At 42.9% G+C, this 23,696-nt stretch overlaps 1 long non-coding RNA gene across 5 annotated transcripts in view; it reads left to right on the top strand.

Annotated features, from left to right (window-relative positions):
* Window positions 1–23,696, top strand: part of LOC102398273 — a 111,962-nt gene that overhangs the window by 15,852 nt on the left and 72,414 nt on the right. The gene's annotated exons all lie outside the window — the stretch shown is intronic.

Here is a 23,696-nt window from a genome sequence, read left to right on the forward strand (position 1 = left end):
TGGCTGAGAGACTTGCTCCTCACCCCACCCCCAACCTCGTGTCAAACATGGCTGGGTTAGGACACCCCCCCCCCCCCCCCACAAACACATACACATCAGATACTGCATGCTATGCATGTTAAGTCGCTTCAGTCGTGTCTGACTCCTTGGGACCCTATGGACTATAGCCCACCAGGCTCCTCTGTCCCAGGGATTCTCCAGGCAAGAATACTGAAGCGGGTTGCCATTTTCTTCTCCAGGGGGTCTTCTGGACCCAGGGATCCAACCCGCATCACTTTATGTTTCCTGCATTGGCAGATGGGTTCTTTACCGCTAGCGCCACCTGCCAACCCCTTCAGATACTGAGGGAGGCCTAACTGAGGCAGGGCGATGAGAGCTTCCTTTTGTCCTGTCTTCATAGTGGGTGCAGAGAATGTTAGGGACCCAGGTGTGAAGGTGCAATGTGGAGCCACTTAGGGACCCAGCATCCTTGGCCGATTCCCATGGACTTTGTCCCTCCAGAATGAATACAGCCTCTTTCTCTTCTATATGTTCCAGGTACATTTTTATTCTGGCCTCACTGACCCTGGCGGAGAAGGCAATGGCACCCCACTCCAGTACTCTTGCCTGGAAAATCCCATGGACAGAGGAGCCTGGAAGGCTGCAGTCCATGGGGTCGCTGAGGGCCGGACAGGACTGAGCGACTTCACTTTCACTTTTCACTTTCATGCATTGGAGAAGGAAATGGCAACCCACTCCAGCGTTCTTGCCTGGAGAATCCCGGGTACGGGGGAGCCTGGTGGGCTGCCGTCTCTGGGGTCGCACAGAGTCGGACACGACTGAAGTGACAGCAGCAGCAGCAGCAGCACTGACCCTGGTGCTTGCTTTCCCCACAAGAATCCAATTTTCTCCTAAAAAACTCAGGTGTAAAGTTCTTATTAGTCATGACTTTCTACTTTTTTCATCTTCCCCCTTGTCTTTATCCCACTTTGAGCACACACCCCCACCCCCACTGTCTCCTGGTCGTATGTGGCACTCAGGGCCAGAAACTGGGGAACCAGGGAGCAGAAGGATGATTCAGGGCTCAGGCTTTAGCACCCACCCAGGAAGCCTCTTGCTGGTCCCTACCCAAGTCTTCTTGGCCCTAGTCTTTATAAGCATTTGGCTCACAGTGGACGTGCTTGGCAGCCTGGGCTAGGCCAGGGCAAGGTAAACCTGCTTTCTTGAGCCAGACCCTCAAAAATGACTCAACATGTTGGTCTTTGGTGGGCATGAGAGGGATTCCAGTCCTGCCTTCCAGCCTCCAGACCTTACAGAAGTGTCTGATCCTTACTGGGTGCCCTTCCCCTTCTTATCTTCTGGGCCCACTCCCGCCTACTGCATCCTCAGTGCTCGGGGCTGGTGTCTGCTGGCTCCCAGTTTCCTCCAGTTTGGGGGTATCCTGTAATATCCAAATAGTGGCTCACATTCCCCGTCTTTTGTAGTAGCTGAACCTGGCCTTTCCACACGTGACCTTCAAGTGTCACTTTTACCTAAAAAGAAAGTTTGCGTGATGCTTCCAAGACTAGTCCATACTCCAGCCTGCTTCTCTACTGTTCTGTGACACCTTTTCTGCCTGCTGGAGCGTACTCAGAGGCAGGGTGGGGGTGGGGATGGATAATCCAAGCTACTACATATGCTAATAAGTTAATGTTTAAAACAGAACAATACCTGGCAGTAGTCTCCATATGTATTCATTGCTATTCTATTACTTACATTCTGGAAACAGTTTTCAATTGAATGTCAGCATCAGTGTTTCTAGAACTTTCTCTGCCTCTCCTCACCCCATATTATTTTCCCACATCCTTTCCATTTAGAGGTCTTACTCCTCAAAACCTTCTCACTTATTCTTTTTTTCTTTTTCAGCTCATGCATTATATTGGGAAATATAATGAAAAACAAGATTTCCCAACCCAGGAAAAGCTCTCCACAAAGGCAGTGGAGAAAAGAAAATAGTTTTATACTTGAATAAGCATTACCAGAATGTGATGTGCGTCACAGGCCATCTGCTAAGAGATTGTAAAGATAAAGTAATCCCATCCTGTTATAGTGCCAAACAGATGCAGCTTTTACACATGTTCTCAAGATAAACAGTAACTAGTTCTCAAGTAAGAGGCTTGAGAGCACCATTTGTCACACACCGTTCATCCTAACTTTACCTGGTGATTGGTGATCCTTGGTGTTATTAGTAGGGTTAATCACAGGAAAACCCACATCCTCATATCTTTATGACAGGAAGTAGTTTTGCATCTCAGAGCAAGGTGCTCACCTCAGATAGGGTCCTATCCTCTCACAGAAACTGGGAGGTAGGGGTGCTCTCTGTCCTGATTTCTCCATTTCAAAGAGATGACTGCCAGGGCCTTGAGAGAGAGGCATTCCTGGGTCATAAAGCTGCAAGAAGCTGGTTTAGCTTCTAAAAAGATTCCCATACATTTCAAAGAGACAGAGAAAGAACTTTTCTGTCTTTTCTAACATTAATGCTCTAAGGAAGGGATTGGAGATACTTCCCAGTGGCTACGACTCCACACTCCCAGTGCAGGGAGTCCGGGTTCCATCCCTGGTCAGGGAACTAGACCCCACATGCCACAGCTAAGAGGTCTCATGCTGCAGCTGAACAGCCCACATGCCGCAACAAAGGTTGAAAATTTGCCTGTGCCTCAACTAAGACCCGACGCAGCCAAATAAATAAATAGTAAAAGAAAAGAAAGGGTTGGAAGAAGTCTCTTATTTTCAACAGAGAGAATTAAGCTTCTTATTTTAAAACATTTACTGGTCCTTACAGTTACCATTTGTTCTTCTGTTTACCACAGGAAGGACCAGGGGCTGGGTTTTGCAGTAGGGAAGCCCGTATGTGCACTCCAAAGCTGAACTCTCCTCTTCTTCCAGATCCCCAGGGCCCTGTTTTCTGTCTCACTTTTCTACCACCTCTCTTTGCAGGACAATTTAGCTTCTTGATCAAAGCTTCTCTCACTAGATACTTCCCCAGGGACTGTGGGTGAGGGAGGTGGACCTTGCATTTCATAGCCAAAAAGTCTTGTTTAAGTGTTCTGAACACAAGAGCAATTTCATCCCCTTCTTTTCTCCTGTACCAGTGTGGCTTAGACTTCAGTTGGCTAGAGGGTCACCCCACTGTCCCCACTCCATGAGTGTTTGGAGCCCATATTTGGCATAGGACTACAGAAGTTTGTGTTTATTCCTTGAGGACAAATTGGACATAAACACAGCATTATAAACTATTTAAGTTTAAACTAAACATAGGCTCTGATTTGAGGGTTGACTATATCACGTATTTTTCCAGTTAGTAATTTGAGTACCCCTCCCCAGTGTGCAGGAAGCCCAGCACCCCCCCTCCCCCCACCTCCGCCTGAGTGTGGTACTCACTTCTGTTCTTGTTCACTGGTGGCACTAGGGAAACGTTGTTCCTGCACCATCTGATGGGTCATTTCTAGTGCTGCATGGGCCTGCTACACAGGCCACAAGAGTGGCCCACACTTGGGATTCCCAGCTCTTAGCTCACACAGGGTCTCCCAGAGTGACTGTGGTGCCAGGGGCCAGGGTCAGGGCCATGTCCAGCCTCAGCCCCTTCAACCTTGAGTCTTGATTCTGAGCCTGGTCATTTGACCAGATGACTTTGCTCACAGGGGCTTCCCTTTGGAGAACTTTAGGGTTCTTTCCTGCCAGTGGATCTCTGTTGGAACCATCTCAACTTTCAGAGAGAACTTCATTCATATCAAACAATGTGAAAAAGAATTCAGTCTCAATCTCTTTTCTTCCAGGTAGAGTCTTGGTACTTCAGGCGTATTTGCCCCCTCGTCCCCATCCACCAGCTCTGCCTACAAAGGGAGTGTTGGGATGGGGCTAAGAGAGAAGAGCCTTTGTGGGACCTCAAACGGGTGCTGGTGAGGGGATACTCAAAGCTCAGAGGAGAGTCAAAGAAGGTTTGCTCCCAGGGAGCTATGTTCATTCAGAGAGAAGAAAGCTGGCAGATTCTTGGCCCCTTGCCACCTGTCCCCACCACCTCTGCTGCCTTGATCCCAGCAAGTATCCCCAAGTCAAGCCCAAAGAGAGTCTGCTCAGGTTTCTGTGGGTTGCATAGAATCATCTTCAATCATGAGTACACTTCTAGGAGTGGCTGGTTTTTGTTGTTTAACAAATCTGTGCCATACTGTATGCTTCTTCCTCATTTAAGAGCTCTATCTCATGGACATCTCTGTGGTTCAGTACTTATACCTTGGACTCATTCTTTTTTGGCCAGGCCATTGGCACGTGGGATCTGAATTCCCTGACCAGGGATTGAACGCATACCCCGCTGCAGTGGAAGTATGTAGTCCTAACCACTGGACAACCAGGGAACTCCTTGGGCTTTTTCTTTAACAGCTGCATGGTGCTCCACGTTGGTTTTAACCATTCCTCTGCCAGTGATCATTCAGTTTACACTTTTTAGACATATGATGAATGTTACAGAGAGCATGTTTGTATTTATATCCTTATATACTTGGTGGCTTTATTTCTATGGGTTAAAGTTCAAGAAAAGTTACAAAGGGTGAAAGACCACCAAATAAAAAAACAAGAACAAAATAAAATGAACAGATAAAAACAGTCAACAAAATTAAGTGTCTTTTTTGGTCAGGCAGAAGAACCCACTAGAGAAGACATTAACTGAATTATTCAGGGAGGAGCCTAAGTCAGGGATTTCTGACTGCTTGAAAGGGGCTGTTCTTAATGTTTATGATGATTAAAAGTTGCAAGTTTTACCCTGGAGAGGCTTGAGAGAGTCCACAGGTTTGTACACAGTAGAGACAAGTCCTATTGTTCCAAGGGAGTCTTAAGTTAGGACCACTAGGGATTGGGCAGACCAATGTTACTCAATATTCACAACCATTTAAAATCTGGCTGGTTAGAAAGAGTTGTGGTGAAACATTGTGTCCAGTTTTGCTATCTTCTAGGCACATGCTGGTAAGGTTTCTTTGACATGGAGATTGCTGGGTAGAAGAGTATATGTTGGTCCGGGGGCTTGGAGTTCATTTGTGATATTATGGAGAACAGGTTCAGTAGACAGAAGGAACGCAGATCAGAATGCAGATCAGAGTGTAGCATGCCCTTCAAGAAATAAGGCTGGGGGCTTCCCTGGTGGTCCATTGGTTAAGACTCCATGCTTCCATTTCATGGGGCATGGGTTCCATCCCTGGTCAGGGCACTAAATCCCTCATGCCACATAGCCAAAAACTAAAATAAAAATAAAACTTATTTACAATGTATTACCCTTAAATTTTTTTTTAAGTAGATCATCTAAAATTCTAAACCTAACAGTGTACTGCAAGCCTGTCATTTATACCCCATTTCAATTAAACCAGAATTTCTTGAAAGAAAGAAAGAAAGAGGGCCAGTCAGGGAACAGAGAGGGGGCCGTGGCTGGTGGTGGGTGGAAAGGTTGAGATGTGGAGGAACAAGAGTGTAAGTGATGAGGGGAAGACCCTGAGGGGGATATAAAATCCAGGAAGTGTGGGGAGGAACTGGCTACAGGCCATGCATTCTCATGGGTGGAGCCACAACATCATCGATTCCATAATGGTTTATGGCCCTTCAAAGGGTCACATACATAAGCAGATACAGGATGGTAAAGGCTTTGTAAGGGGGCAATCACAGAAAAAAGGTAGAGTAACTTGACTTGGGGTGTGATTTCCCTAGGAGTACTCACTGCTTGGTTGCTGATGCAAAAAAAAATCAAAGAATCCAGAACATTATCCTGAGACTCTGTCTGGCAGAGGCTGATGTGAGCCCCTCTCTCATTCTTATCTCCCCAGCATCACTGGTAGAACAGGCAGGGACCCACACTTTTGTGTTACCAATTAGCATTTTATGTAAACCTTGTATCAATAAAGGCCTCTCAGAATCCCTTTCCACTAGATTGGCATCTTGAAACTACTTGGATTTACTTGTTCTGACGCTGGTTCTTCTCAACATTTCTGTAAAGACGTTGTAAGGTTAATCCTGGGCCTTTCTCCCGCTCCCACTGCTTATCTCTGTTCCTCAGGGATCCAGTCTCAAACCCTTGGACTCTCTTCTCAGGACTGAACTGCAAGCCCAGACCTGGGGCATCTCAGGCTTGTCACTCCATCTTGGAGAGACAAAGATTAAGGGACAAATGAGTTGTGGGGTTCATCAGAGGGTATAGAGAACACAGAAATTCCACCCCTTCTCTGGGATCCCTGCCAATACCGGAAACCAGCCTAAACTCTTTGTTCTAATTCTACGTATTCAAATTTCTTTTTTTTTAAAATAATCTTATTCATTTATTTTTGGCTGTGCTGGGTCTTCATTGCTGCACGGGCTTTTCTCTAGTTGCAGCACACCAGTTTCTCTTTGAAGTAGCTTCTCTTGTTGCAAAACACGGGCTGTAGAACATGTGGGCTTCAGTGTTTGCAGCACCTGGGCTCAGTAGTTGCAGCTCCCGGGCTCTCGAGCACGAGCTTGCTCAGTAGTCGTAGCACACAGGCCTTGTTGCTCCTCAGCATGTGGGATCTTCCCAGACTGAGGACTGAACCTATGTCTCCTGCATTGGCAGGTGGATTCTTTACCACTGAGCTACCAGGAAAGGCCCAGATTTCTGAATCACACTGATGATTTTCATGTCTTGTCTGCTGCTGCTGAATCTCTGCTCCACCCTGTGTTGGACCATGTTTAAAAGTGATCACTAACCCAAAGCTGTTCCTTGTAACAGATTTGTACTAAAGGTTTGAAAAGGCAGTAACCTAGGTGAGGACTAGAGAGAGGCAAGTGAGGCACTTAGCTTGGGTGTCTCAAAACCCGGTAATCAAGGTAAATAGTATTTTAATGCAATATTTGAAAAAAATAAAAATTAGTGCAAAAAATTAATAGTCAACAAAATATCAAAATTTTAAATAATGACAGGATCAGTTGAAAGACTTAATATTATCTATCTCCATGTATTCTGAAATTTTTTTGCGATCATTTGTGGCACCAGAAATTTCTCTCTGATGAACTTGAGCCTCAGCTCATTAACCCAGGGATTAATGGAGGCTGTCTGTTTGCTTTTCATACAGATTTTCAGTCAGTCTTACTGTGTTCAGTCTTAACATGCACCCCTGTCTTCAGGGATCATTGGAACTCTAATTTCTGAGCCTTTTTGGGGACCTGAGCTGATTGCTCCACACATACCCTGGAGCCATTTGACTTTTTAAAAAATCATCCATTATTTTATTTATTATTTTATTTTTTTAATTGAACTTTAGTTGATGTACAATGTTGTGTTAGTTTCAGGTGTACAGCAGCATGATCTAGGGGTGTGTGTGTGTGTGTGTGCACGTTTTTTTTTTTTTCAGATTCATTTCCATTATGGGTAGAGTTTGCTGTAGGAGGGTGGACTCCAGCATCTATCAGTCTACCATCTTGTAATCAGTATTGAGTATTTATTCACTCCCAAATCCCCTTGTAGAGATGACTGAAAAGATATTTTAAAACAATCTTGTGGCAAACTCTGGATCAAAGAAGCAAAAAGTAGTTTAACCAATATATCCTGCCTTACCAGTTTGTTACAAAATTAGGTCACACTCCTTTCAGTTTTTTCTTTTGGCAACACCATTCCGTGGCATGCAGGATCTCAGTTCTCCAACCAGGGATCAAACCCGTGCTCCCTACAATGGAAGTGTGAAGTCTCAACCACTGGACCACCGGGAAGTCCCTCCTTTCAGTATTTAAACTGTTCTATACCTCCACCCTGCTTGTTATTATATTTTTCCTTCTCTGGGATCCTTCTTCCATGATGATAATTAACAGTTCTATAGTATTTACATTGGGTCAGACATTCTTGTAAGTGCTTTTTACATATATTAGCTCATAATAATTCCAGACTCCTCAGGGAAGTTTTTTTAAAGTATAATGCTTGTTATTATTATCTCGAGGAGAACAAACTCTGAAAGACTGCTCAGTCTGCCAGAGAGGCCTGGGTGTTGTGTGTGTGTTGACTGTCGTTGCCCTTACTCAGATGTGGGTTGTTGGTGAATCTCAGGTTGCCTAATGATTTTGATCCTTGTCTATTAATAAGTGACCCATTGAACACCAGTCAATGACAGTAACATATCCTCCTGGGCAGTGATTTCTTAAGAAGTGGACACATGACCCAGGCTGGGCTAATCAGAGCCAAAGATGCTTGCTTCTGGGACTTGGATGGAAATGGAAAAAATGAAGTCTCTGTGTTTCCATGGTGGCTCCCAAACTTGCAGACTATAGCCCTGTTGACGGCAGTGGCCTCCACTTAAAAAAAACCTAACAGAATACAGCCAACGTCAAGGAAAGCAAAGCTGAATCATGGAGGGAGAGACTGAGTCCTGATGGTATTGTTTGAACCCCATGATTCAGCCACATTTGAGGTCAGATTGCTCCTGGCTTTTCAGATTACAGGAATCAATCAACGTCTTTTCCTTTTTTAAAAGCCACTTTGAATTGACTTTCTGATACATGGATACAAAGAATGCTAATAATGTGAAGTGTAGGGCAGTGACAGTCTGTAGGCTAGAGCACCTGGCAGCTGTGATCTGAGTTTAAGAGAGAGTGACTTAAAACATGATGTTAGCCTGTGAGCGCCATTCTCTCCAGGCAGCCTAGAATATGTATAAGTGGGTTTGGATATGGATTTCTCACTCTCTTTCTAGGGTCCTTTTCCAAGTTGTACTCTTCCTTTTTAAATATTTATTTTTATTTATTTATTTGGCTGTGCCAGGTCTTTAGTTGTGGTGCACAGGATCTTTGATCTTCATTTTGGCATGCAAACTCACAGTTGTGCCAAGTGGGATCTAGTTCCCTGACCAGGGATCAAACCAGGCCCCCTGCAGTGGAAGCTCGGAGTCTTAGCCACTGGATCACCAGGGAAGTCCTGGTACTCTTTTCTTACTTGCTGGGACTTTCTCTTCTCAGGGGCAGGAACCTGGCATCTGGCTTTTTTCCTATTTCTAGAAACTCTCTGGGTGAGTCAGTTAGTTTGAAAGGCCTTGCATTTGGGTATGGGAAGACTGCCCAGTGACTGGCCTTATATTTTTACTTTGAGTCACTATTTAATATTTCCTCTTTCCTCTTATATATAATTGGCAGTAGAAATTCTGGGTGGTTTTTTTTTTTCTTCTGAACAACTGTGGTAGGTATTTTTTTTTGAGGGGGTGTGGGTTTTGTCTCAGTGCCTATCTGCCTAGCTTCGAAGGGGTGGCAGGACAGTTCTGCCCACCAGCTGACCTGGATGAGCTACTTTAAAGTAAGTCTCCTTACGAATGAGTGTATCTATGAAACAGAAATAGACTCACAGACATAGAGAATAGGCTTGTGGCTGCCAAGAGTGGGGGTGGGAGAGGGAATGACTAGGAGTTTGGGGTTAGAAGCAAGCTAGTATTTATAGGATGGATAAACAACACTGCCCTACTGCATAGCACAGGGAACTATATTCAGTATCCTCTGATAAACCTTAATGGGAAAGAAAATGAAAATGAATATATTTTATGTATAAGTGAATCACTTTGCTGTGTAGCAGAAATTAACATAACATTGTAAATGAACCATACTTCAGTAAAGAAAAAAGTAGGTCTTCTTAATGTGGCTTCTCTCATTAAATTTGTATTTGTTCACAGTTATTATTCCAGATCTTTTCATCAGTAGGCAGAGAGCAGCTGTCCACTGGTCAACAAGTTTATGTGAGTTTTATAGTAGTATTGGTTATCTTTTCCATTGTTCCTGGCATCTAAAAGCATTTTTATGAGCAGCAGCAATAGTGGGGGGTATATTTTGAGTGTAGTTTTCTAAGTCTCTCTTCCACAAATCCACTCTAGAGCAAGCATACATGAGCACTTTTGTGGTCTCCACCTAACATCAAAAAGCAGCACCTAAAGCCGGTGACGTCATAAAGGTTTTACCGATTCATGTTTCAAAAATGTCACAACTCCTGCTCAGGTTGCAGCATCAACAGTATTTGTATATGAAGCCCAGTGGGTTATTTTATAAAGGAATAAGTTCTTTTTAAAAGGTAAACTTTAATTTTATAATAGTTTTAGATTTACAGGAAAACTGTGAAGGTAGTGTAGAGATTTTGTCATCAATAATTTGCCATTTTTTAGAAAAGTTTTAAATTGAGGGTTCTCTCTGGGGTTATATGGTGGTGACTCTGTACTTCTGTGTACTAAGTTGCCTGTTTCAGGCGGTGGCTAGATCTCACCCTCTCTCTCTTATAATCAGACTGGATTATATCAAGAAATCCTTATACTGAAAAATCACTTCCCCTCCATTATATTTGTGCAACTGTGGTCACTTTCTGGCTTCAGGTGGCCTACACCATACATAGCTAGTGAAGTAATTGATCAACACGTGTGCCTTGAAGGCTCAGCTCTCAGTCTTTGAGGATGATCTGAGGGTATACAATGTCCGAATATTACCTGGAAAATCTATGCAAAGTGTCAATATTAGCAAGGCTTTTATGTAAATATTGGATATTACAATTGGATGTGACTTTCTCATCCCTCTTATACTCAAATGGCCAAAAAATGCCATATTTTATAATGAAAACAAAATTTAATCTTACTGTACATTAAAATATTTTCTTTTTTCTTTGATTTGATAATCTTCTTTCATTTTATTGTGATCTTAAATCAGATTTGAAAGTGAAAGTGAAGTCGCTCAGTCATGTCCGACTCTTTGTGACCCCATGGACTATAGCCTACCAAGGTTCTACCATCCATGGGATTTTCCAGGCAAGAATACTGGAGTGGGTTGCCATTTCCTTCTCCAGGAGATCTTCCTGACCCAGGGATTGAACTCAGGTCTCCCGCATTGTAGGCAGACGCTTTACCGTCTGAGCTACCAGGGAATCAGCTTTAGTGAGGAATAGTTTCAGTTCAGTTCAGTTCAGTTCACTCCAGTCACTCAGTTGTGTCTGACTCCTTGTGACCCCATGAATTGCAGCACTCCAGGACTCCCTGTCCATCACCAACTCCCGGAGTTCACTCAAACTCACATCCATCAAGTCAGTGATGCCATCCAGCCAACTCATCCTCTGTCATCCCCTTTTCCTCCTGCCCCCAATCCCTCTCAGTATCAGGGTCTTTTCCAATGAGTCAACTCCTTGAATGAGGTGGCCAAAGTACTGGAGTTTCAGCTTTAGCATCATTCCTTCCAAAGAACACCCAAGGCTGATCTCCTTCAGAATGGACTGGTTGGATCTCCTTGCAGTCCAAGGGACTCTCAAGAGTCTTCTCCAACACCACAGTTCAAAAGCATCAATTCTTCGGTGCTCGGCTTTCTTCACAGTCCAACTCTCACATCCATACATGACCACGGGAAAAACCATAGCCTTGACTAGACAGACCTTTGTTGGCAAAGTAATGTCTCTGCTTTTCAATATGCTGTCTAGGTTGGTCATAACTTTTCTTCCAAGGAGTAAGCATCTTTTAATTTCATGGCTAGGTACAATAAAATGCATTCATTTTAAGTGTAAATTCCCATGAGTTTTGACCTTCTATCTGTAACCACATAAATATATAGAACATTTTTATTAACCTAAAATGTTCTTTTGTGCCCCACACCTGTCAACCTCCTTAGCCCCAGGCAACCACTGGTTTGCTTTCAGTCACTATAGATTAGATTTCTCTTTTCTAGAGTTATATAAATGGAATCATATTTTTAAAATGCACATATATATATGGCTTTATCCACTCAACATTATTTCTTTGTGATTTCTACTTTATTATGGGTATCATTAGTTCATTCATTTTTAAAAACCTTTTATTTTTAAATATTTATAGGTTCACAGGAAACTGCAAAGAGGTCCTTAATGTTAACTATAGTACAAGATCAAAACCCAGAAATTAACACTGGCACAAAAGGTGTATATAGTTGTCCACTATTTCATCATATGTGTAGATTTGTGTAACCACCACTGCAAATGAGATACATAACTGTTCCCTTATCCCAGAGGTCTCCCAGTTTCAGGGCTTCCCAGGTGATGTAGTATAAAGAATCCACCTTCCAATGCAGGAGATGCTAAGGTTTGATCACAAAGAGTCAGATATGACTGAGCACACACGCACGCATCCCTCCTGGTTTCACATTCTCCCTCCTCCCCTCAACATCCCTGATCCTTGGCAACCAACAAATCTGTTCTCCATCTCTGTAATTTTGTCATTTCTAGAATATTATACAAATGGAATGAATAGTATATGGCCTTTTGAGACTGGCTTATTTTTTTTCTCACTCAGCGTAGTGTTCTTGCATCTAGTTGAGTCATGTTTTTTAATCTACTCTATCAATGCCCTTGGCCTCCTCTGAGTCTGGTGGTTAGTGGGAGTGGCACCTTGTTATCACTGGGTGGGAATGGGAGTCTGTGATCACCTTGTGAAGGGAGGCTCCAAGTAGGGATGAAAGTCCTAGATCTCTACCACATCTTCTCCCATACCACCCCAGCAGTACCTTAGAGGTACCTTGTTACACCCAGGCAAGAATGGAGGTCTAGGGACTTCCCTGGTGGTCCAGTGGCTAAGACTCCATGTTTCCAATGCAGGGGCCCTGGATTCGATCCCTAGTCAGGGAACTGGATCCTACATGCTGCACCTGAGAGTTCACGCGCCACAGCTAAAATAAACATCCTGCATGCCACAACTACAGAACCCACATGCTGCAACAAAGACTGGAGATCCTGTGTGCTGCTACTAAGATCCAGGTGCAGCTAAATAAATAAGTAATGAATGTTTAAAAAAAAAAGGAAAAGAGTGGAAGTCTGGGCTCCCCATTCAGCTGATATCAGTGGTGATGGGGCTATGGTTCTTCCCATGGTGTTTGGCTGGAATAGGAAGGAAGGAAGGAGGTTTTTGTCTTGCTGATTTGCCCCTTTTCTATTCTTTTGACCAGATAGATTTCTTGGGGATTATTTTGTTTGTGCCCATTGGTGTTCCAGGTTGGTAGCTTCTCCAGTGTCCAGACTGAGCTATGTGAGGCAAAAAGAAAACCCAGGAAACTCACTGCCATGTTGTTCCCAAGGTCCCTAGCTTGTCTGTCTTATTATCTCTACCTTTTAGAGCCTTAATTTTTTTTATGTATGATGCTCATAGTTTTTAGCTGTACTTAGTGGGAAGTAGAGGAGGAAGTGTATCTATTTCATCTTCCTTCCTTTTTTTTGACACTTTTTTTTTCCTGAGTAATAATCTATTCTATAGAAATACCACAGTTGGTTTATTCAGTTACTTGTCCATGTATGTTTGGATTGTTTCCAATTTGGGGCTTTATGAATAATTCTGCTTTGAACATGATTTAATGCTTCTATGAATATATATCATCAAGGCTTTGTGTGGACACATGTTTTCATTTCTCTTGGATAAACACATGGGGTGAAATTGCTGAGTCATATGGTAATTATATGTTTAACTTTATAAGAAACTGTGAAATTGTTTTCCAAAGTAGTCGTACCATTTGACTTTCCCACCAGCAATGTTCTAGTTGCTCTGCATCCTCACCGACATTTGGTATTGACAGTCTTTTAAGGTTTAGTCATTCCAGTTTTAATTTGCATTTCCCTGGTGACTGATGATCTTGAACATCCTTTCATATGCTTGTGTGCCATTCATATGTCTTCTTTGGTTATGTGTCTGTTAAAATATTTGACCTATTTTGTTTTACTGTGTTGTTTGTCTTCTTATTATGGAATTGTAAAAGTTCTTTATATATTCTGGATGCAATTCTTTTATTAGATACATGTTTTACAGATATTTTCTCCCAGTCTGTGGCATATCTCTTCCCTGTCTTTTGTGTGTGTGTGTGTGTGTGTGTGTGTGGTTTTCACATATTTATTTGGTGCCATCGAGGAGGGGGCCTCTCCCTGGGTAGTTGTAGGGTGTGGCCTGGTTGATGGTCAGTGAGTACTCGGTGTAGGGACTGAGTGCGGGCGGAATCATAGCGAGGCCCCCAAGGGTGAAGGATGCCGCTAGCACTGCTTCTTTGGCCCAGACATTCTTAAGGAAGGCTGCGATTCTTGTGGTCATCTTGGTCTCGACGGTGGCATCTTCATTGTCTTAATAGTGTCTTTTGAAGTTTTTGATGAAGTCTGATTTATCAGTTTTTTTCTTTCATAGTTGATACATTTTTTGTCTTACCTAAGAAAACTTTACCCAAATCAAAACTAAAAAATTCTCCTATGTTTTTGTCTAAACATATTATAGTTTCAGTTATTACTGAAGCTTATAATTTATTTTGAGTTAATTTTGTGTATGGTATGAGGTAAGGGTTGAGATCCGTTCTTTTGCATTATGTGTGTGTGTGTGTCAGTTGCTTAGTCGTGTTCGACTCTTTGTGACCCCATGGACTGTAGCCTGCCAGGCTTCTCTATCCATGGAATTCTCCAGGCAAGAATACTGAAATGGGTTGCATAAGGATATCCAATTATTCTGGGCTTCCCAGGTGGCTCAGTGGCAAAGAATCTGCCTGCCAATGCAAGAGACGCAAGAGACACAGGTTTGATCCCTGGGTCAAGAATATCCTCTGGGGAAGGAAATGGCAACCTGCTCCAGTATTCTTGCCTGGAAAATTCTGTGGACAGAGGAGCCTAGCAGGTTACAGTCCATTGAGTTGCAAAGAGTCGGACATGACTGAGCATGCACACACATCCAATTATTCCAGGACCTTTTGTTGAGAAGACTAATCTTTTGTTGAAAAAACTGTCCTAAATTACCTCAGAATCTTTGTTCATGATCAATTGACTGTACATATATGGGTCTATATCTGTACTCTATTCCAGTGATTTATACATCTATCCTTATGCCAATATACTGCTAGCAACCAAACACACACACACACTATATATGTTGCTATTCCATAAATTAACATATATTAATATGTAATAATAGAGTAGGTTATCAGTTTGATCCATCCACTGTGTTGACCATTTGCCTAATGATTTGACTAGTTGTTATGGCTATTACCTAGATCTGTTGCTTCATCAAGGATTACAAAATGGTGATGTTCTGTCCTTGCTTTTGTACTTATGAATTGTAATTCTTCTATTCCAATCTATATTTAACAGAAGAAAGGGATTAATCAGGAAGAAAGTGTGCAGTCATTTTTTTGAAGAGTTGGTGGCTCAGTGTAGCCAAGTTAGGTGGTATGGAAAGAACCATTTGTACAAACCCGGGGTACTTTTGGGACTTCCCTCGCAATCCAGTGGTTAAGACTCCATGCTTCCAAAGCAGGGGGTGCAGGTTGGATCCCTGGTCAGGGAACTAAGATCTCACATGTTGTATGGTGCGGCCAGCCAAAAAATAAAAGTAAGACTTGGGGTACTTTCCAAGAGGATCCCCCCTCTCCTTCCTAGGTGGATGCTGGTTGAGCCACAAAAAGGAGGCTGCTTTGTGCTGCTTCCTGGATATGAGGAAAGTGTGGAGAAAGAATTCTTGGGATAATTTGAGTTACACCATCTGGAGATTGGGGAGGTACACAGAAAGGTACCTGATCTTTGCTCTTTCACCTTTCATCCTTTTCCTCATCCTGATTCTGGAGAAGCCAGAGCAGTATAGGTAGGGGAGATGAAGGAAGGGAGAAACCAGAAAGAAAATATTTAAAGTTATAGACTACTCCCTCCACTTTCCTTTTTGTAGGGTTTCTGAGTCTCAAACCTGACCTAGGAGAATGTGAATACGCTTTGAATTGGATGAGAAATGCAAATTTAGTAATAGATTAGACTAGGCCTTTTAATATCTGAAATTATCCTAATTCCAACAGCCAAAGTAACACAACAGGCTATAGGATCTCAGATGCTACTTCTACAAGTCTATTCAGATTTGTGAAAATTCACTGGACTGTATATACATGATATGTATACTTTTCTATGTGTATCTTATATTTTGATAACAATTTAAAAGAAAGCTACAGGTGGTAATATAATCCAGAGGTCCAGAAGGGAGATGCTACACAGCAGGTCTGAGAACAGTGGAAGGTTAAGAAGAAAGAGATTTGGGGATTCCCTGGTGGTTCAGTGGCTAAGACTTTGTCCTCCCAATGCAGGGGGCCCAGATTCAATCCCTGGTCAGGGAACTAGATCCCACATGCTGCAACCATTAATAAGAGTTCTCATGCTGCAACTAAGAACTGGCACAGCCAAATAAATAAAAATAATTTAAAAATAATAAAATCAAAAATAAAATGGGATTTATATATACATATTTGAAAATAATTTTTAAATTTATTTTTGATTGTACTGGGTCTTCATTGCTGCACAGGCTTTCTCTAATTATGGAGAGCAAGGGCTACTCTCTAGTTGTGGTGTGTGGGCTTCTCATTGCAGTGGCTTCTCTTGTTGCGGAGCACTGGCACTAGGGCACCATCGAGTGGGCTCAGTAGTTGGGCTTCCAGGTCCTAGACCACAGGCTCAGTAGTTGTGATGCATGGGCTCAGTTGCTGCACGGCATGTGTGATCTTCCTAGACCAGAGATCGAACCCGTGTCTCCTACATTGGCAGGCTGATTCTTTTCCACTGAGTCATGAGGGAAGCCCTGTATATACATATTAAAAAAAAATAAATAAATAAAGAGATTTTTGATTGTGTCCTATTGAATCCTGCCCTTTTATACTAGTGTCAGGTTGATTATTATCTGACCTTCTATTGTGTCCAGTCTGATGTAGTCAGGAAAATACCAGGAATCTGTGCCCTGCTGGGAAATTCTATCATGAAATTAATGGAAAGGATTCCATACTGGGGAGTGACATTCTGAGCCATTCACTGAAGTTTCCATGTCAGTAGATTGGAGGAGACCCGTGGATTAGGCAACACAGTCAAGAGGCTGTGATGGAAGTTGGGGGTGGACTAGAGCACTGCATGGCGACAAGGATTAAGATGACATTTAGTTTGAATTCCCACCAACAGTGCAAGAAGGTTCCCTTTACTCCACACCCTCACCAGCAATTGATACAGTTACTATGGAGAATAGTATAGAGATTCCTTAAAAAACTAGGAATAAAATTACCATATGACCCAACAATCCCACTGCTGGGCATATGCCCTGAGGAAACCATAATTTAAAAAGACACATGCACCCCAGTGTTTATTGCAGCACTATTTAGAGTAGCTAGGACATGGGAGCAACCTAGACATCCATCAACGGATAAATGGATAAAGAAATTGTGGTATATATATGCAATGGAATATTACTCAGCCATAAAAAGGAATGTATTTGACTCAGTTCTAATAAGGTGGATGAACCTAGAGCCTCTTATACAGAATGAAGTAAGTCAGAAAGAGCAAGACAAATATGTATTAACACATACATGTGGAATCTAGAAAGATGGTATGGATGAATATATTTGCAGGGCAGCAGTGGAGATGCAGACATAGAGAACAGACTTGGGGAAGGGAGAGGGTGGGATGAATTGAGAGAGTAGTATTGAAACATACATATTACCGTATGTAAAATTAGATAGGCAGTGGAAATTTACTGTATGACACAGGGAGCTCAAACCTGTGCTCTGTGATAACCTAGAGGTATGGGATGGGGTGGGAGGTGGGAGGGAGGTTCAAGAGGGAGAAGACATATGTATACCTATGGCTGATTCATGTTGATATATGGCAGAAACTAACACAATATTGTAAAGCAATTATCCTCCAATTACAAATAATTTTAACAAGATTACATTTATACCTCCAGCCCACACCTCTCCACCGAGGTTCCCCGTACACAGTTGCCTGCTGTGTATCATCTTTTCACTATTAAAAGACTTATCAGTCTCAACACATTCAACCTGAACTCATGATCTTCCTCCCAAAACCTGATCCTATTCTAATGTTCCCAACCTCTGAATCATTTTCATCAGATATTAGTTATGCATGTCAAAATCTAGAAGTTACTCGTCTCCTCCCCTTTTCCAAGCCTTGTTGATTTTATCTCTTAAATGTCTCTTGAATTCTTTAGTATCCCTGCATCTCCATGATCTTTTCCCCTGTTGAAGTTGTCTGGGCTATTGCAGCAGGACCCTAATTTGTCCACCTTTGCCCACCCCTTCTGACCTGCATCTGGTTCATTTACCACACCAAAGCCAATTGATCTGAATTATTTAGGATTCTTATGGCTGGATCCATTCCCAGAAGGTTTTCATATGTGTTGGCTCCCAGTGCCTCTAGGCTTATGCCCTGCTATATGGATGACTCCGCTGTCAAAATATTGGGCGCCAAAATCACCATGGACAGTGACTACAGCCATGAAGTTAAAAGACTCTTCTTGGAAGGAAAGCTATGACAAACGTAGATAGCATATTAAAAAACAGAGACATCACTTTGCCAACAAAGGTCTGTATAGTCAAAGCTATGGTTTTTCCAACAGGCATGTACGAATGTGAGAGTTGGACCATAAAGAAGGCTGAGAGCCGAAGAATTGATGCTTTCATCAGTTGAAAAAATCGCGGTGCTGGAGAAGACTCTTGAGAGTCCCTTGGACAGCAAGAAGATCAAACCAGTCAATCCTAAAGAAAATCAACCCTGAATATTCATTAGAAGGACTGATGCTGTAGCTGAAGCTCCAATACTTTGGCTACCTGATTCGAGGAGCCAACTCATTGGAAAAGACCCTGATGATGCTGGGAAAGATTGAGGGCAGGAGGAGAAGGGGACGACCAAAGATGAGTTGGTTGGATGGCAACACTGACTCAGTGGACATGAATTTGAGCAAACTCTGAGAGAGAGTGAAGGGAGCCTGGCGTGCTGTAGTCCATGGTTGCAAAATTTGGATACGACTTAGAAACTGAACAACAACAGTCAACATATAGATGGTGTTTCAAGGCATTGGAAATAGATGAGCTTTGCCAAGGATGGTTATGTGAAGAGAAGATGGCCATGGCCAGAATCCTGACCCAGGGGGCACTGCCTGCACCTGGTTGCTAAATAAGGAAGTAGCCAGGATGCCAGGACTCAATCCAGCCTCCTCCACCCAAAAGGGAGTGTCTAGAATATTTGATCAAATCAGGAAGTCTGCCCCTTCCCCATTTTTTTCCCTCCTCTAAGCTTTTCTTTTTTTTTTTGAAAAGACCCTGATGCTGGGAAAGATCGAAGGTAAAAGGAGTAGGGGGCTGCAGAAGATGAGATGGTTGGATGGCATTACCAACTTAGTGGACATGAGTTTGAGCAAACTCCGGGAGATTGTGAAGGACAGGGAAGCTTGGCATGCTGCAGTCCATGGAGTCACAGAGTCAGACACAACTTAGCGACTGAACTACAAGCTTTTTCTTCTGTGAGGCTTAGGGGCTCTGAGTCACCCGAAGGACTCATTTATCTATTGCTCTGCTCCCAGTGCCAGGTTTCTGGGAATTTGACCTCCCCCAATCCTCAGGTTCATACCCTTTTCTTGGGTGAGGTTGATTGCTTTAGAGATAAGTACCTGACTGTGGCTTGCCAATCCTTCCTTCCCAGAAATTTGGAAGGCTGAGACTTCAGCTCAGACTGATGAGATAAACAGGACTTCCGGTGTCTCCAGAAGCATCTAGTCCCTGATTCCAGACTCTTTTGAGCCTGTTTTTGAGGACCAGCCAGATCTCTGCCCTTGAGTTCTGTGACTAACTCCAGGTCCTTAAAATACAATTTCCTTCACAAATGTAAGCTGGTTTAAGTGGATTTGTATGACCCATATCAAAATACTTCTACTCTATGACTCTCAGGAAACACTGTTTAAATTCCTGTTTATAAGCATAAAAACTCTCTGACATTAGTCATAAAATTGTTTTTTTTTTTCTTTCTGGAGAAAAAGATGGAGATGACAGACTACATATTAAACAAATAGCCACAAAGTTCTACCTTCCTTGCAAAAGATAAATGTAACAAAGGAAGAACTTTGTTGCAGAATTCCTACTTGAGCTCTTTGAATATAAATCCTGTTCAGCTTTGCTTACTTAAACTTTATTGTTGCTATTCAAGAATAAGAGGGAGTTTTCCTTGAACCTGCCCCCCCCCCACCCCGTTCACACGTGGAGTTAGGTGGCTATCACTGCTATCATTTCTGTCTGTTTGAAGGATTTACCTGCTTGTTCCTCCTGAGTCTGGGGGCAATCTTCAGGAAGGTGGAGCCTCAAAAATACTTGAAAGGGTTGGGGGGAAAAGTGTATCTCAACAGTGAGGGTTAAAACTTGTGTGGAAGTTGTTGAGTGTCTCTTAATTCTGATTTGTTGTTATTGTTCAGTCACTAAGTCGTGTCCATTCTCTGCGACCTCATGGATGGCAGCACGCCAGGCTTCCCTGTCCTCCACTATCCCTGGGAGTTTGCTCAAATCATGTCCATTGAGTCAGTGATGCTATCTAACTATCTCATCCTCTGCAGCACCCTACTCCTTTGCCTTCAGTCTTTCCCAGCATCAGTCTTTCCCAATGAGTTGGGTCTTCATAACAGGTAGCCAAAGTATTGGAACTTCAGCTTCAGCATCAGTCCTCTAATGAATATTCAGGGTTGATTTCCTTTTGGATTGACTAGTTTGATCTCCTTGCCAGGGACTCTCAAGAGTCTTCTCCAGCACCACAGCTCAAAAGCATTAATTCTTCGGCACTCAGCTTTCTATATGGTCCAGCTCACATCCATACATAACTATTGGAAAAACTATATAGCTTTGACTATATGGACCTTTGTTGGCAAAGTGATGTCTTTGCTTTTTAAGATGCTCTCTAGGTTTGTCATAACTTTCCTTCCAAGGAGCAAACATTTTCAAAGAAAATAATGTTGGAGTATAATTTTAATGACATGAAAATATGGTAATGATATATTAAGTGAAATACCTAAGTTCAAAATGATATGTTCTCATTGTGTTGCAATTTGTCTGTGCAAGTGATGAAAACTCAACTAAAAGTGACTTCAGAGAAAGAAATGTATTGATTCATAGTACAAGAAAGTCAGGGCACATATACCCCAGGCAGGTTGGATCTGGGCACTCACGTCATCATGAGTAATCTATTTCCATCTCTTAATTCTTATTTTGTGTTGGTTTTACTTTCACATAGACTCTCCTTGAGAGCTGTTAAAGAGGATGTATTAGTTAGTTTTCTCCAGATAAACAGAGCCAAGGGGACCCAGAAAGCTGATGGTGTAATTCAAAGGCTGACAGCCAGAGAGCTGACAGTGTAGATTCTAGGCTGAGTCTGAAGGCCCAAGAACCCAAACTGCTGAGAGCAAAAGATTGAAGTCCCGACTCAAAGGATCAGGTGGAATGTGAATGCAGCCTTCCTCCACCATTTTGTTCTATTGGGCTCTCAGTGGATTTGATGAGCCCCACCCACACTGGGGAGGGCCGTCTTCTTTCCTCAGTCCATGAATTCAAAAGCTAATCTCCTCTTGGAACACCTTCAGGCACACCCAGAAATAATTTGTAGCCAGCTTTCTGGGCACCCCTGTGGCCCAATCGAGTTGACACATAAAATGAACCATCACAAGTCCACCCCCTGTTAAGCTGAGGCTCATATGTATCTTCTTAAACCATACTAATCTCCAAGTAAAGAATAACAAAGGTTTAATTCCGCTGGCCACAATACAACTGAAAATGCACTAGCCCCTTCCTCAGAAGAGGAGGTAAAGCCCCTGAGTGATGTTTACTCTCCTTGTTATCCTATAACTTAAACAGTATGATGTAGAATTAACAATACTTAAATACTATGATCTCAAGTCAGTACATCTTAAGTTGCATGGTAAGGAAATAAGAGAGGAAAGGAAAGATAACTCACACACAATCATAACAAAATAAGAAGGAAGCCTCTATGAGTTAACATTCCTCATTTCTCTGACTAGCCATGTGGCTGGTATTGATAACTACCTTCTACTCACTGAATTTATGTTGGGTTTATTTCCCACCTTCTGGTGGGCATGAGTCTTACCAAGTGTAGAGTAGTTGCTACTTCTTGCTCACTAGTGCTCTAGTCATTAGTCTGATTAGAATAATGTCAGTGTAGTGCACCAGAGTGATAGCTTGTGAAAAGGAAGTGTGTGAAGTGTTAGTCGCTCAGTCGTATCCGACTCTTTGCAAACCCATGGACTGTAGCTTGGCAGGCTCTTCTGTCCATGGGATACCAGGCAAGAATACTGGAGTGAGTTGCCATAAAGGGATAAAATCCCTTTCTCTAGGGGATTTTTCCAACCCAGGGATTGAACCTGGGTCTCCTACATTGCCGGCAGATTCTTTATGTTTGAGTCACCAGGGAAGCCCCAGGAAAAGGTGATCAAGATTCCTGTGAACTAAATTATGACATCAGGCTAGAGAGGTGAAATATCCCTGAGGTAGGACAGTAAAGGTCTATTATTGGCAGTGCCACCTAAAGCAGACTGCTTGATGAGGTGAAGAAAAAGTCATTTGCCAGATGAGTAGCTGCAGGTGAGGTGCCAGGAGATGTGTTACTTTGCTCAGTCAAAGAAACCACCTCTGGTACGGTAGCTGCTATCAGAGTTATCACCTGGTTAAGCTTATGATAATCCACTGTTACTCTCCAGGACCCATCTGTCTTCTGCACAGACCAGAAAGGCAGGTTGGATGGGGATGTGGTGGGAATCAACACCCCTTTATCCTTGACATCCTTGATGGTGGCACTGATCTCTGTGATGCCTCCAGGAATGCAGTATTGCTTTGGGTTTACTACCTTCCTAAATAGAGGCAACTCTGGGGGCTTCCACGTGGCCTTTTCCACCATACTAGCTAGCATTTCACAGTTTCAGGGAACCAGTGAGGGGATTCTGCTAGCTTCTGAGCATATTTATTGCAATTAAGCATTCTGGAACTGAGGAAATAACTACAAGATGGGTTGAAGGGCCCCTGAACCTCTATGAGACAGACCTGAGTTAAAACTCCATTAATCTGTCTTACATTAGGCTCTCCTCTGACTGGTGGGTTCATAATGACATTTTGGGTCTCCTGGAATTAATTTCAGTTCAGAGCCAATGCCCCAAAGTCTTGAAAGGTCTGATTGTTTCCTTTCCACCAATGCACAGTTACCCTGGTAAAAGCTATAGGTCCCCTTAGGGGAAGGCTGGGAGAAAGATCAACAGCATAAATTTTGGGTAGCATACGAGGGTCTTTCCTCAAGGGGACTGGCCTCCCCTTCATTCAAGGGGTTCTGGGTCTGTAAACTGGCTCAAGTCTGGGAATTGACTGTTGAACCATTATTCTAGTTACATTTTGTTCACTTGACCTGGAATTCTTTTGCTTACACAGATCAAGTTTAATAGGCTTCCTATCTGTTTCATTTCTGGAACACCATCATCAACCATCCAACTAGGTCTGATTAATACTTCTGATTACTACTTTGACTCTGCTATCCATTATGATAATCAAGCCCATCTTGCCTTTGGGCAGTTGCGTGCTACCACCTGGCCTTCGCCATCCTGGAATCCAGTTACTTCTGTCGCCTTTTGTTGTTGTCGTTTAGTCACTAAGTCGTGTCTGACTCTTATGCGACCCCCTGGATTGTAACCTGCCAGGCTCCTCTGTCCATGGGATTTCCCAGGCAAAAATACTGGAGTGGGTTGCCATTTCCTTCTTGAGGGGATCTTCCTGACTCAGGGATCGATGCTGGATCTCCTATTCCCATCGCCTTTAGGTTTTCCAGTTCATTGGCTGCAGTTCCCACTGGGAGGTCTGGCCTATAGGGAAGAGCAATCTCAGAGCTCCTCCAGGCTCTGAGGAGGCTCCCC

Source organism: Bubalus bubalis, chromosome 3 (genome assembly GCF_019923935.1).
Source record: "Bubalus bubalis isolate 160015118507 breed Murrah chromosome 3, NDDB_SH_1, whole genome shotgun sequence".
Taxonomy (NCBI): Eukaryota; Metazoa; Chordata; class Mammalia; order Artiodactyla; family Bovidae; genus Bubalus; species Bubalus bubalis.